Below are 13,556 nucleotides of genomic sequence, written 5' to 3'. Positions count from 1 at the left end.
GGTTAATGTATATAGATATATAGATACAAATATAAAGGTACATAGGGATTGCAAAGGCTTGCAGGGGGAAATGCTTATGTATCTGTAGCAGAGATTAACTAATATTTCAGGGGAAAATGCTTCTCTAAGATTAATGGGTATATATATATATTCTTCTTCCTGACTTGCAAGGGCTTCTTTCCCTTTTCAAAACATTCCCTTGATGAAGAGCGAGGGAGGTTTTGCAAAAGAAAACACACTGATAAGGGAGGGTAAGAGAGAAATATATCATATATTGCAAGCCATGGCCTCCAGGTTCTGTTGCCCGGCCTTGACCTTGACCCCATTATAAGCTAAGGGAGCTTTAAAAAAGGGCTGAAAAACTCGGCTTATCTTTGAGTATATACAGTATATCCTTTTCGAGATCCGCCAGCACGACTCTTGGGATCTTCAATCGGGTTCACTATGACCTGCCATTCTGTGTCTCCACGCAAAGTCTGGGAATGTATCACTCCATGGATATGGAGATGATACTGTATCCTTTTAGAGGTTTGGTCAGTCCAAATATATATTATTCTCATTTCCCTCTAAATATCCCCACCCACATTTTCATAGCAAAACGTTCTCTTTGGAGAGAATATTTGCTCGTTCCAAACGGCTGCAGACTTTGACACCCGTCCTTGAAGTGTACGGGAAGAATGGGATAAAATATTGGTTTCTTGTTGGCTTTTTTAACAGCGTTGACATCCCCGGAGGTTCGGACTGGGTCTTGTACTTGGTTGCCTTTGAGGTTTCATATAATAATAACTAAACACAGCTGTCTATTCTAAAAAATATCTGGAAAATGTGCACCATGATAAAGGTTCAAACCATAGAACACAATATGTATATTAGAGCATCATATACATAATAATGTTAACAATAATACAAATAATAATACAACTGATAACCAAATTCTGTCAGCTGTCAGCATTTACATCCTGAGGAGTCCTACAGAATTGCTCCAAGACTACAGAGACTTTGATTTGTTTTGACTCCAAGCCAGGTTTGAGCCAATTGATTTGCACACTAATACATTGAGTTTTACAGCATATTACATGCATTTGGAGAGACTGGATGTACACATACTGTCTCGCTAACAAACTTTAGTTGGAGTCTTGTTGATATATGTCTGATATATGTTTTATACTGAAAACTGCTCTTGTAGCATTTAAATCTGGATGATTGCAGTCTATAAATCTTTGTAAGTTACGACTGTATGCCACTACAGCTGACAGAATTTGGTTATCAGTTGTATTATTATTTGTATTATTGTTAACATTATTATGTATATAATGCTCTAATATGTTAGGGTTAGAGTATGTAGCGGAACCAGCAGTGTCCAGTTAACACCATGTGCAAAGAACTCACACCAGGCAGAGGAATTGAAAGAACAAAGGAACTTTACTTGTTGAGTTGAAGTTAAGTAAACAGTTCAGCAATCGTTCAATGTCCATGTAGTTGCATAAGATCAATAACTAATCAACCAGCATTCAATATATCCAGCATAGCATATTCAAGCTGCTACTTGACCGTAGCTAGAGAGCCTGTCTTTCCTGTGCTCTCCCAGCAAGCTCAGATTCCCAACTGACAAACCCAGCCATCTGCCAGCAAACCGATACATTGTTTGAGGCGTGGCTTGCCTCTGCAAAAAGCTCAGCTCCCTTTTTGCAGAGATCTTTTGCAAGCAACTTTGCAAGGATTTCTTTACACACACACACATAGCAATTTGGCGCAATATAATATACATATTGTGTTCTATGGTTTGAACCTTTATCGTGGTGCACATTTTCCAGATATTGCCTTTGAAGTTTCCCCAACTCGATCTCTCCTCCTCTCTCTATGCCACTCCATTGCTGGCCTTCTTCCATTCGAGCGGCCGTTTCCCGGCCTCCCGATGCCATCCTGGACGCATTCCAGTTCTCCTTCCACAATCGCAGCCGTTGCAGCCTTCAGCTATGCGGAGAGAATATTTCAATTTCCAACAACAAGGTCACCGCAGCAAAAGGCTCTCTCTCTCTCTCTCTCTCTCTCTTTCCCTCTCTCTTGACAGAACCGATCGATTCGGCTCCGGCGTCACACATTATCGACACGAATCAGGGAAATTGATTTTGGGCAGTTTTGTCTCGCTTATTTTAAAACAGGCACCGAGGGCCCGTTTCTATCCAAACAGACATTGAGACCAGGCTCTTTTTCCGGTCCTTGCGTTCCATCTTTCATCAGTGCCTTCATCTCATTGTGATAAAAGATTGAAAGCTTCTGATCTGACTTCCTTAGAGGCATATCTTCCAACTACTTTAGCAATGAGAGATTATCTTTCTCTTCTTCCGGCTAAGGCTGCTGTTTTGCACCCTTATCTCCCCAACAAGTCTTGCAGGTTGTCCTGGAGCCTAGTCTCTAAAAGCCCCAATTTGGCAAAAACCACTGCACCACACAGGATTACGGAAATATAAGCAATCAGTTTGTTGTAAAAACAGATAAAAAGCATACAGAAAATCAAGAATAAGGAAGGTATATACCATATATACTGAGATCTATATGCTGGATTTCATATCACAAAATCACAAGTCGAACACTTCCCAAGTGTCTAGGACTGTGTGATGTATTTTCGGATGATGCAAGCAGATCCCAGTCGGGTGGCCTTTTGCAGTTGGCAGATCGTGATTTTGTCAATGTCTATTGTTTCCAAATGCTGGCTGAGATCTTTTGGAACGGCACCCAGTGTGCCCATCACCACCGGGACCACCTGCACTGGTTTCTGCCAGAGTCTTTGAAGTTCCATCTTGAGGTCCTGAGAGCGGCTGAGTTTTTCCTGTTGTTTTTCATCAGTGTGACTGTCACCTGGGATGGCAACATCAATGATCCAAACCTTGTTCTTTTCCATAACTGTGATGTCTGGTGTGTTGTATTTCAGAACTTTGTCAGTCCGGATTCGGAAGTCCCACAGTATCTTTGCGTGCTCATTTTCCAATACTTTTGCTGGTTTGTGATCCCACCAGTTCATTTGGGCCACATAGTTGTGCTTCTGTTTGTAGTCTGTCTGTGCAATTTTCTTACAGCAGCTGAGGATATGATCAGTGGTTTCGTCGGTTTCCTTGCACAGTCTGCATTTTGGGTCATCAGCTGATTTTTGGATCTTGGCCTGAATTGCCTTTGTCCTGATGTCTTGCTCCGGGGCTGCAAGGATCAGGCCTTCTGTCTCCTTCTTCAGGGTCCCATTTGTGAGCCAGAGCCAGGTCTTCTCCTTATCAGCTTTTCCTTCAATTTTGTCAAGGAACTTTCCATGCAATGTTTTGTTGTGCCAGCTGTCAGCTCTATTTTGTAGTCCGGTTTTCTTGTACTGGTTTTTTCTCTGCTGTGCTTTGAGGAGTTTCTGATTTTTGACTTCAATCAAAGCAGATTCTTCACTTTGCTTTCCATATTCTGCCAGGGCATGTTCTTCTTCTTTGACTGCTTGTTTTACTTGCAAGAGTCCTCTGCCCCCTGATCTTCTAGGCAGATATAGCCGGTCAACATCACTGTGAGGATGCAGTGAATGATGAATGGTCATGAGTTTTCTTGTTTTTCTGTCCAAATTGTCCAGTTCCATCTGTGTCCAGTTTATGATGCCAGCAGTATATCTTATGACAGGTATGGCCCAGGTGTTTATGGCCTTGATGGTGTTGCCTCCATTGAGCTTGCTTTTGAGAATTTTTCTGACCCTTTGTGTGTATTCTTTACTGACCACAGTCTTCACATGTTCATGCTTATTATTATTATTATTATTATTATTATTATTATTATTATTATTATTATTATTGTTATTATTATCTTGGTTTGCATGTGTTCCAGTTTTCATCTGCAAAAAATCACAGGGTAGGCCTCCTTCTCCTTCAGGAAATGAAACACTCCGTGCGGATCGTATATCCGCTCTCGCAGTGGTCGTGTTTCTGGCATTGACCGCTCAGCACTTTGCTCCCCTGGAACAGCTCAGCTTTCCAGCTTTGTGTAATTGGATCAGCCAAGGAAACCAATCTTGGTGCTGTTGTACGTGGCCTCCACGTTGTTGTTCTTCTTCCAAGACAGGAACACCAATATAGACAGATCTTCCGAAAGGTTCTCTCCAAAGTTTGGGTTCTCTTGTTTCCTCCATTGATGCAAGAGAGACAAAGTTGCCTCTACTCTTTCTTCACCCTGTTCTTCAGACAATAGATAATGGGACAATCAGCCCTCTGTATCCGCATGTTCGATGTCCATGGATTCAGCCAACTATGGCTTGAAAATGTTTGGAAACATTCCCCCCCAAAAGGCAAATAATAATATTAATAATAATAATAATAATAATAATAATACATCACACAGTCCTAGACACTTGGGAAGTGTTTGACTTGTGATTTTGTGATACGAAATCCAGCATGTCTATCTTGTTTTGCTGTGTCATAATAAAATGTGTCTTCTTATATAATAAGAAGTAAGCACAGTAAGCACTCTGCAGGAGAGAAAAATCAAGGTATAAAATAAAGGTATAAAAATAATAATAATGATAATAATAATAATACTTGGGAAATGTCCAACGTGTGATCCAATACAACAGCTAGCAGAGTGTCTGCTGTGGACATATCTATTTTGTTTGCTGTGTCATAATAAAATAATAATAATAATAATAATCAGTCCTAGACACTTGGGAAGTGTCTGACGTGTGATCCAATACAACAGCCAGCAGAGTGTCTGCTGTGGACTCATCTTGTGTTTCTAATAATAATAATAATAATAATAATAATAATAATAATAATAATATGCTTTATTTATTTGATTTATTTATTTTCCCTATTTATACCCCGCCTTTCTCACCCTGAAGGGGATTCAAGGCGGCTTACACATGGCACCATTCGATGCCCCAAAACACATAAAATTAAAGCTTAAAATATTCAATATTTAAACATTTAAAACATGAAAATTTAACACATTACAAATCATGCCATCCAAAAAAAAATCATGGTCTAAGGCTATTCTGCGGTCATTATATATATTAGGCATATTATACATATTTATATCCTGCTCTATCTTTCCGAGGGGACTCAGAGCGGATTATAGGTATATATATGTACATATATATGGTACATATATGGCAAACATTCAATGCCGTTATACGATTGACAACAAAGACAGACAGTACATAAACAGAGGCAAGGCTTTCCTCTTTTTCCCTCTCCGGCATCATCCGGCGGTACCTATTTATCTACCCACATTGCTGTTTTCGAACTGCTAGGTTAGCAGAAGCTGGGGCTGGTGGCGGGAGCTCACCCCGACCCAAAGGTTTCCAAACCTTTGATCCTTTTGGATATGTTCTAGCTTGTCAATATCCTTCTTGAATTGCTTTGCCCAGAACTGGAGACACGGATATCAGATGCCATTTTACGGTCCTCGTCACATCTAATGGGTCTCAAGCATCCACAGATTTCAGTATCCACAACATGTCCTGACTGTCACACCCCAGGTTAGCTTCACCTTGCTAAATACACCAGGCTGCACACAGGTTGAAGTCTTTTGTAGTTTATTAGGAAATAGGAAATAAAAGGCAAAATTAAAATTCCAAAAGATGGTTGCAAAACGAGGCCTTAGAGAATAATCCAAGAAAACATTAGGCATAAAACAAGGTTCCATTAATGCATGACAATGTCCCATAAACATTAACACACAAAGGCTGTAAGAGCTTGCTTCTTGACTCGAACGAGACGTTGCTTTGACAACGTTTTCTCTCTCAGCACACTCTTTTAATACCCTTTGCATAGCATGAACGCATTTCTTTGGCCTCTGACCTCCCTCTTGTTTGGTACTCTAACTCTTCTGCGAATCCTGAATTCCAATCGACCAGCTCGATCCAGAGATTCCGTTTCATCAAGGCCAGACAGCTCGTTAATAATAATAATAATTTTGTGTTGTCGAAGGCTTTCATGGCCAGGATCACAGGGTTGTTGTATGTCTTTCGGGCTGTGTGGCCATGTTCCAGAAGCATTCTGGAACATGGCCACACAGCCCGAAAGACATACAACAACCCCAATAATAATTTTATTTTTATACCCTGCCCCATCTCCCCGAAGGGACTCGGGGCGGCTTACATGGGGCCAAGCCCAGACGTTAGTGTTAGCATCTGTTTGTATGCTATCAGACTGGGAGCTGTCCTCCCTTCCTGAGTCAATTTGCACCTGGCTAGCTTCAGTATCATCAACACCATTCCCTGCCTTGGGAAAGCCTCCCTGTTCCTCATCTTCCACAGCAGGAACACTCTGAACCTGACTCCCATAATTCCCTTCAGAGTCATCTTGAACCTGAATCCCATCATCTTGAACCTGAATCCCATCATCTTGAACCTGAATCCCATCATCCCCATCAAAGTCACTCTGAGGCTCCAGCTGAGTCACAACACTGGGATGCAGTCTGTGTTGGCATCGATCAGGACCAGCGGTCACTTTGCACCATTTCCACTAATCCATTGTTAAGCTTCGTTTCGGTCAATCTACTTTGGTCATTTCTTTGCTGTATTGGACACAATTCTCTCTTCCTTTTGGCTGGTTGTTTTCTCTTCCAATTCGATTGAGCCGCGGAAATATCTCTCCGTTCCTTAGACAATGTGCTTTGTTTCTCAGTATCTAAACTCACCCATGGCATCATTTTTAGATGCAGCCTTTCATCTACCAGGATCTGAGCTCACCTTTCCAACCAGTTGGTCATCATTTATGATTCCCATTGCTATTCATTCATGTGTTTGAAAAATCCTATAGCGGTGGGGATATTCTCTAATTCAATGTGTTTACATCTTTTGGGTTGATTTTCCAAGGGATGCATCAAGGGCTCCTTTCCTTCATCGCTGATTTCTTTCCGGTTTATTTAGCCGCCACAGACCAAGCTTCATTTCACACGACACAAGTCTAGCCCTATGAACTCTTCCCACATTATAAATCCCACGTTCCGTTGCCGTTTAAGTGCAATCATAGTGCTGCAATTGTGTCGTGTGGAAGGATTCCCAGTTTTCTCTCCAAGGAGGTTATGGGCCCAGGCGGATTTGTTAGTTGCGTCTCCGTCCGCTGTCGATCCCTCTCTCCGCCCTTCTCTGTGTTGTGCGTGTTTTGTCCAAGCTAACAACTGTCGCAACAACCGTGTTTCCTGTAGCAAACTAACAAAAACGCAATTGTGGCAACAAAATGCTTTGCGGGCTTTGGAAGGCTCTTCTGCCCTTTCCTTCTTTTCCAAATGCATGCGAAGTTATCAACTGGGACAGAGTTTTGGTGATTCGCTAAAGCATCCCATAGATTGAGGTTCACATGGAAAAAAGAGTGCCAGATCCCAAAATCTTGATCCGCTAGGCAGGTCTACTTGGTTGTCTTTTGCCTCTAAATCAGTGGTTCCCAACCTTTGGGCCTCCAGATGTTTTGGACTTCAACGCCCAGAAATCCCAGCCAGCTTACCAGCTGTTACGAGGTATAGGTGCTAAAGTCCAAAACATCTGGAGGCCCAAAGGTTGGGAACCACTGCTCTAAATCAAAACCCCTAAATTTGGAGACAAGTGCAAAATAATGTTGGAGGAACCTGCTTCTAGAAGTGTGATGGCACACCCGACCTTTGGGAAAACTATCGTGTCTGGCTTTACTCAGGGGCTATTTGTATACCTTCTGTTAAGATCAGGACCCTTAACATACAGAGGCACTTTAGGCAAGGTGAGAAGATAACCAGAATGAGTTTTACTGAAAACAAGATGAATAGAGGTTAACTCCACCTGGAACTGTTACAAAATGGCCTAAAACAATACATTACAAAAGGAGATTTTGCTGGTCGTGGTCATCTCTCTAGAATCCCTGAAAGTCTTTTGCCTCTAATGTAAAGAGATGGATTATAAGATGGTGCTTATAAGTTGTCTCAACCTTCTTTCTTTGTGAAGCTTTGGCTGACCAAATGCTTCTGTTGTCTCTGGGACTGGTGATATAAAGCAGAATTTATAGTGTTAAGGATGCCTGTTTTTGGATTGCTAGGCCTAGGATTTTCAGATAAAAACAAATCCTGTAGTCTCTATAGATCTATTGCAGAAAAAAGGAGGAGTCTAGCAAAGGAGTTCTATACAGGCAATAGACCAACTAAGGCTGGCCCTTCGGGGGATTTTATGCTCCAACCAAAAATTAACACAAAGTGAGGTCAACTGTCTACACCAGTGATTCCCAAAGTGGGTGCTACCACCCCCTGGTGGGCGCTGCAGTGATCCAGGGGGGCGGTGATGGCACCTATTAGGACACGGGGCCGGGGCCAGGGGAGGGGCGTGGCTTCTTCCCAAGAGCCCAAGACAGGGTTGAGAATCTATACCTCTCCTGAGGCGCTTGTTGGGACACAGGGGGTGGAGCTAGGAAAGGGGGCGGGGCCTCCTTCCAAGAGCCCAAGACAGGGCTGAACATCTATACCTCTCCTGAGAGGCCTTTTAGGACTAAAGTATGGGGCTAGGGGTGGGGGCAGGGCCTCTTCCCAAGAGCCCAAGTCAGGGTTGAGAATCTATACCTCTCCTGAGGCGCTTGTTGGGACACAGAGGGCGGAGCTAGGGAAGGGGCGGGGCCTCCTTCCAAGAGCCTGAGACAGGGCTGAGCCTCTATACTTCTCCTGAGAGGCCTTTTAGGACTAAAGGGCGGCGCTATACCTCCCCTGAGGCACTTGTTAGAACACGGGGGCGGGGTATAGAGGTTCAGCCCTGTCAGGCACTTGGGAAGAGGCCCCGCCCCCTCCTCTTGCCCCGCCCCCTGTGTCCTGGCAGGCGCCGCAGGACAGGGATAGATGCTCAGCCCTGCCTCAGAGCTCGTAACTCCGCCCATCCCAGTCCTGGCCGCCCATTTGTAGCCCCGCCCACCTTCCCCTCGCAGCCCTGCATCTTGGACTAGGGGAGAGGCTCAGCCCCGCCCTCTTGAGCAGGAGCCACGCCCATCCATCTAAGCCACGCCCCCTTTCCAGGGGGGCACTGAGTCATATTTTTTCTGGAAAGGGGGCGGCAGGACAAATAAGTTTGGGAACCACTGGAATAGACCAAGTAAGGTTGGCCTCTGGGGGGATTTTATGCGCCACCTAAAAAGTAAAAAGTTTGCCACACTATTAGGAAAACCTATAAACAGGGGGAACTGAAGCAAAGGAAAGGAAAAGGCAGAGTCAAGACTTTACAAGTTTTGTTTTTTTGAAAGGAGGCTACTTTTGTGGAGTTATTGGTTTTGTGGGAGGTCAATGCAATGAAGTAGGAGACCGGATCTATTGCAAATTGCCCTTGGCATATCCCAAGCTACCTTTCGCCAACTCCGAACTAGAGTTCTGCTGGCCCTTCGGAAGATTTTATATAAATCTTTTGACCAATGAGATGGATGCATGGGGGGAAAGCCAAACAAGGACCGAGAAGCTGTGTAAGGTTTCTCAGCTCCATCTGTGTTGCTGTGGGTTAGTCTTCTTCGGACAATCTTCCCAATGAGTGAAGATACCATACGGCTTTATTGTTCGGAATACAAGAGTCTACTCTACTGCCCATCTATATAGGCTCTAGCTACTAGGCATGTCCGATCAATGAAAAAAAAATGTTTCAATTCTCGTTTCTAAAGTAGAGGGTGCTGGCGCTTCAATATAGAAAGTATTTCCGATTTTTTCACCCAAAAATTTCGGATATTTCTGAAAATTCGTAATGATTCTAAATGTTTCTAAAATGGCGGACGCACATGCTCAATCGCCAAAAAAAAAAAGGAACCGGGGGGGGGGGGACTTTTACAGGGCTATCCTCATCAAATTTGCAATGCCCTTGCAAGTTGTGCAAAGATACTTTGAAAACTAGAAATTCCCTTGCTAAGAGAAGGAACCAGCAACAAAACCCTAACCCTTTCTCCAAACCCCTCTGCGGGAACAGCCAGACCGGGCCACTTCACCCTCTCTCTCCCTCAAGAGGCTCGCTCGCTCTCCGTTTGCAGACCACCACCCTCTCCGCACAAAGCCCAGCCCAGAATGGCTCGCCCGGGCTACACAACAGGCTTTTGTGGCAATCTTCCACATGGACGCAGAGGACCCTAGCCCCCACCTTTGCGTCCATCATGGAAGCTTCTGATTGGCCGGGGAGCGGCAGCCATGTTATTCTAGGTAGGTTGCAGAAACAAACAAAAAAATTAAAATATTTTTTAAAATATATTTAAAAAATTTGGGGGGGGGAAATTAACGAAACATTAAGAGACAATTAGAGAATGGGCCAACAATGGTTCGAATTACATTGCTGGTTGCGCTGTGAGACAATGTCTCGGAATGCGTATCAAAAAGTGAGAACAATCTGAAATAATTCCGATATACGATTCAAAACGATTTTTTGGACATGTCTACTAGCTACAGTGTTATAAATCACTCTTAAGAGTCCTGGTGCCTGGAGGTTGTCTATTCCCACATTCCAGAGTCCCTTTCCCGCCACCTCAAGGCAATTGAGTTTTAAGGCTGGTTCATATGTCCTGTTCTCCCTTTTGGCCCATGGCCATGTGTTCTGTGTCCGGAGATGGCATGAGATGGGGATCATGACAAGCTGCCTAGAGCAAAGCCAGTCAGAGTCTTTGGACGAGCAAAACGAGACAAAGTCGTGGGGCAAAGTCAGTCGGGACCTCGGGCGCTACAAAGCCCATTGGGTCCCCCAAAAAAGCTGCACACTTGAGCAAAGCCAATCGGCGCCTGCAAAGCAAAAACCGAGATGCTGCATGAGCCAGAGATCTTGCATGGGGCAAAGTTAATAAGATACGATTGCATGGGACGTTGCGGGGTCCAAGTCGCTGCAGATAACCAAGCCAATCTGTTTGCAAAAGCTTCCCGGAGCAAAACCTGGCAAAGTGATAGGTGGGACATTGGGTGAGTCCTTTTCGCCCGGAGCCCTACGTGAATGTATCCGAGCCCTCCTGCATGTGGGACGAGGAGGAGACGCCGCAGCCGGGAAGCCCACCAGCCATGCATGCGCTGCCTTACGCAACCCGCCTATGCAGCCTTCTGATGTGTCCCGTCGTCCTGCGCTGCCGTGTGCATGCCGCCTACGAGCGGGAACCCAAACCACGTCCCATGTTCCTTCCTCTAAGGTTTTGATCCCTTTTCTGCCTCTCGCTACCTTCCCAAACAAGTCGGAAGACCCCACACGTTCGCTGAGGTTAGCCCCTATGGGTGTGTTGGAATGCAAATCAATACCTCTCTAGGAGTTTTCGAGGTCCTCCAGCACTACTCCGTAGTCAACTTCCGCACTGGAGGACCGCGAAATTCCTAGAGAGTCAACAAAGCCATTTCGTGCTGTATCGTTCCGAGTCTTTCTTTCATTTTTCTTGGAGATAAAGAAGTAAACCCAGTATCACGCAACACTATGCAAAACCCTTCCTGAAACTTTCTTTATTTCCCCTTTCTGCTAAATTATTAAGATTCTGCACAATCGCTTCCAATGGTAAACCCATCCCCAGGCAATGCAAACTTTGTATGAAGAGTGCCATGATTCCACTTTAACTGCCGCGAGCCCTGAATATTTTTGCACAATTTGGATTTTAGGACTTGATAATCTGATTTATACAGGCCGGGGGACCATTCACACTCTGGAATTCTAGTGCTACAATTCCCTTTTATGGAATCGTTGGTTGGGTATGAGAGCCGTGGTGGCACAAGGGGTTAAAACCCTTGTGCCGGCTGAACTGCTGACCTGAAGGTTGGGTTGCTGACTTAAAGGTTGGCGGTTTGAATCCGTGAGACGGGGTGAGCTCCCGTCTGTCAGCTCTAGCTTCCCATGTGGGGACATGAGAGAAGCCTCCCTGCAGGATGGTAACACATCCAGGCGTCCCCTGGGCAACGTCTCTGTAGACAGCCAATTTTCTCACACCAGAAGCAACTTGCAGTATGTTCTCAAGTCACTTCTGAAACGACAAATCCTACCATTCCATAAGAGAGCAAATGTGGAATAGAATTGTAGAATCCTAGAGTTGGAACCATGGTTCAGTCGGTCATGGATGAGTCACATACAACAATCTCTGTATTGGGTTGCTGTCAGTTTTCCAGGCTGTCTGGCCATGTCCGAGAAGCATTCTTTCCTGACGTTTCACCCACTTCTATGGCAGGCATCTTCAGAGGTCTGTTGGAAACTAGACAAGTGGGGTTTATATATCTGTGGAATGATGTCCAGGGTGGGAGAAAGAATTCTTGTCTATTAGATGCAAGTGTTAATGTTGCAATCAATCACCTTGATCAGCACTGAATAGCCTTGCAGCTTCAAAGCCTGGCTGCTTCCTGCCCACGGGGAATCCTTTGCTGGGAGGTGTTTGCTGGCCCTGATTGTTTCCTGTGTGAAATTCCCCTGTTTTTTCAAGCCATCTGTTCTGTATATCAATTCTTTATCTTTTTCATGTTTGCTTTCTACAATGTATGTATTTAATAATCATTATTTTTGAAGAGCCCCCGGTGGCGCAGTGGGTTAAACCCTTGTGCCGGCAGGACTGATGACTTGGAGGTTGAGTTGCTGATGTGTAGGTTGCTGGTTCGAATCCAACCCGGGGAGAGTGCGGATGAGCTCCATCTATCAGCTCCAGCTCCATGCGGGGACATGGCATCCGGGCGTCCCCTGGGCAACGTCCTTGCAGACAGACAATTCTCTCACACCAGAAACGACTTGCCATTTCTCAAGTTGCTCCTGACATGGAATATATATATATATATATATAGGAGGGATTGACCAGCTAACTTTGCTGCAAAGGATTTCCCCAGGCTGGAAGCAGCCAGGCTTTGAAGCTGCAAGTCTATTCAGTGCTAATCAAAGTGATTGATTGCAACATTCACACTTGCCTCAAGCAGACAAGAGTTCTTTCTCCCACCCTGGACATCATTGCACAGATATAGATAGATAGATAGATAGATAGATAGATAGATAGATAGATAGAGTAGAGTCTCACTTATCCAAGCCTCGCTTATCCAAGGTTTTGGATAATCCAAGCCATTTTTGTAGTCAATGTTTTCAATATATCATGATATTTTGGTGCTAAATTCGTAAATACAGTATTACAACATAACATGACTGCATGCTGAACTACTTTTTCTGTCAAATTTGTTGTATAACATGATGTTTTGGTGCTTAATTTGTAAAATCATAACCTAATTTGATGTTTAATAGGCTTTTCCTTAATCCCTCCTTATTATCCAAGATATTCACTTATCCAAGGTTCTGTTTAGCTTGAATAAGTGAGACTCTACTGTGTATATGTATATGTATATGTGTATATGTGTGTGTATATATATATAAACCCCACTTGCACAGTTTCCGACAGACCTCACAACCTCTGAGGATGCTTGCCATAGATGTGGGTGAAACGTCAGAAGAGAATGCTTCAGGAACATGACCATACAGCCCAGAAAACTCACAGCAACCCAGTGATTCTGGCCATGAAAGCCTTTGACAGTGCTACCTTTGTATTGACAAAGGATTCCGCTGCCTCTCCAAAACTAAAAATCCCAAAATTCCACAGGGCAGTTAAAGTGGGATCAAACCGCTATAATTGTGTGGTGTG

This window comes from Anolis carolinensis, unplaced genomic scaffold, assembly GCF_035594765.1.
Source record: "Anolis carolinensis isolate JA03-04 unplaced genomic scaffold, rAnoCar3.1.pri scaffold_14, whole genome shotgun sequence".
NCBI lineage: Eukaryota > Metazoa > Chordata > Lepidosauria > Squamata > Dactyloidae > Anolis > Anolis carolinensis.
This window is presented reverse-complemented; position numbering follows the sequence as displayed.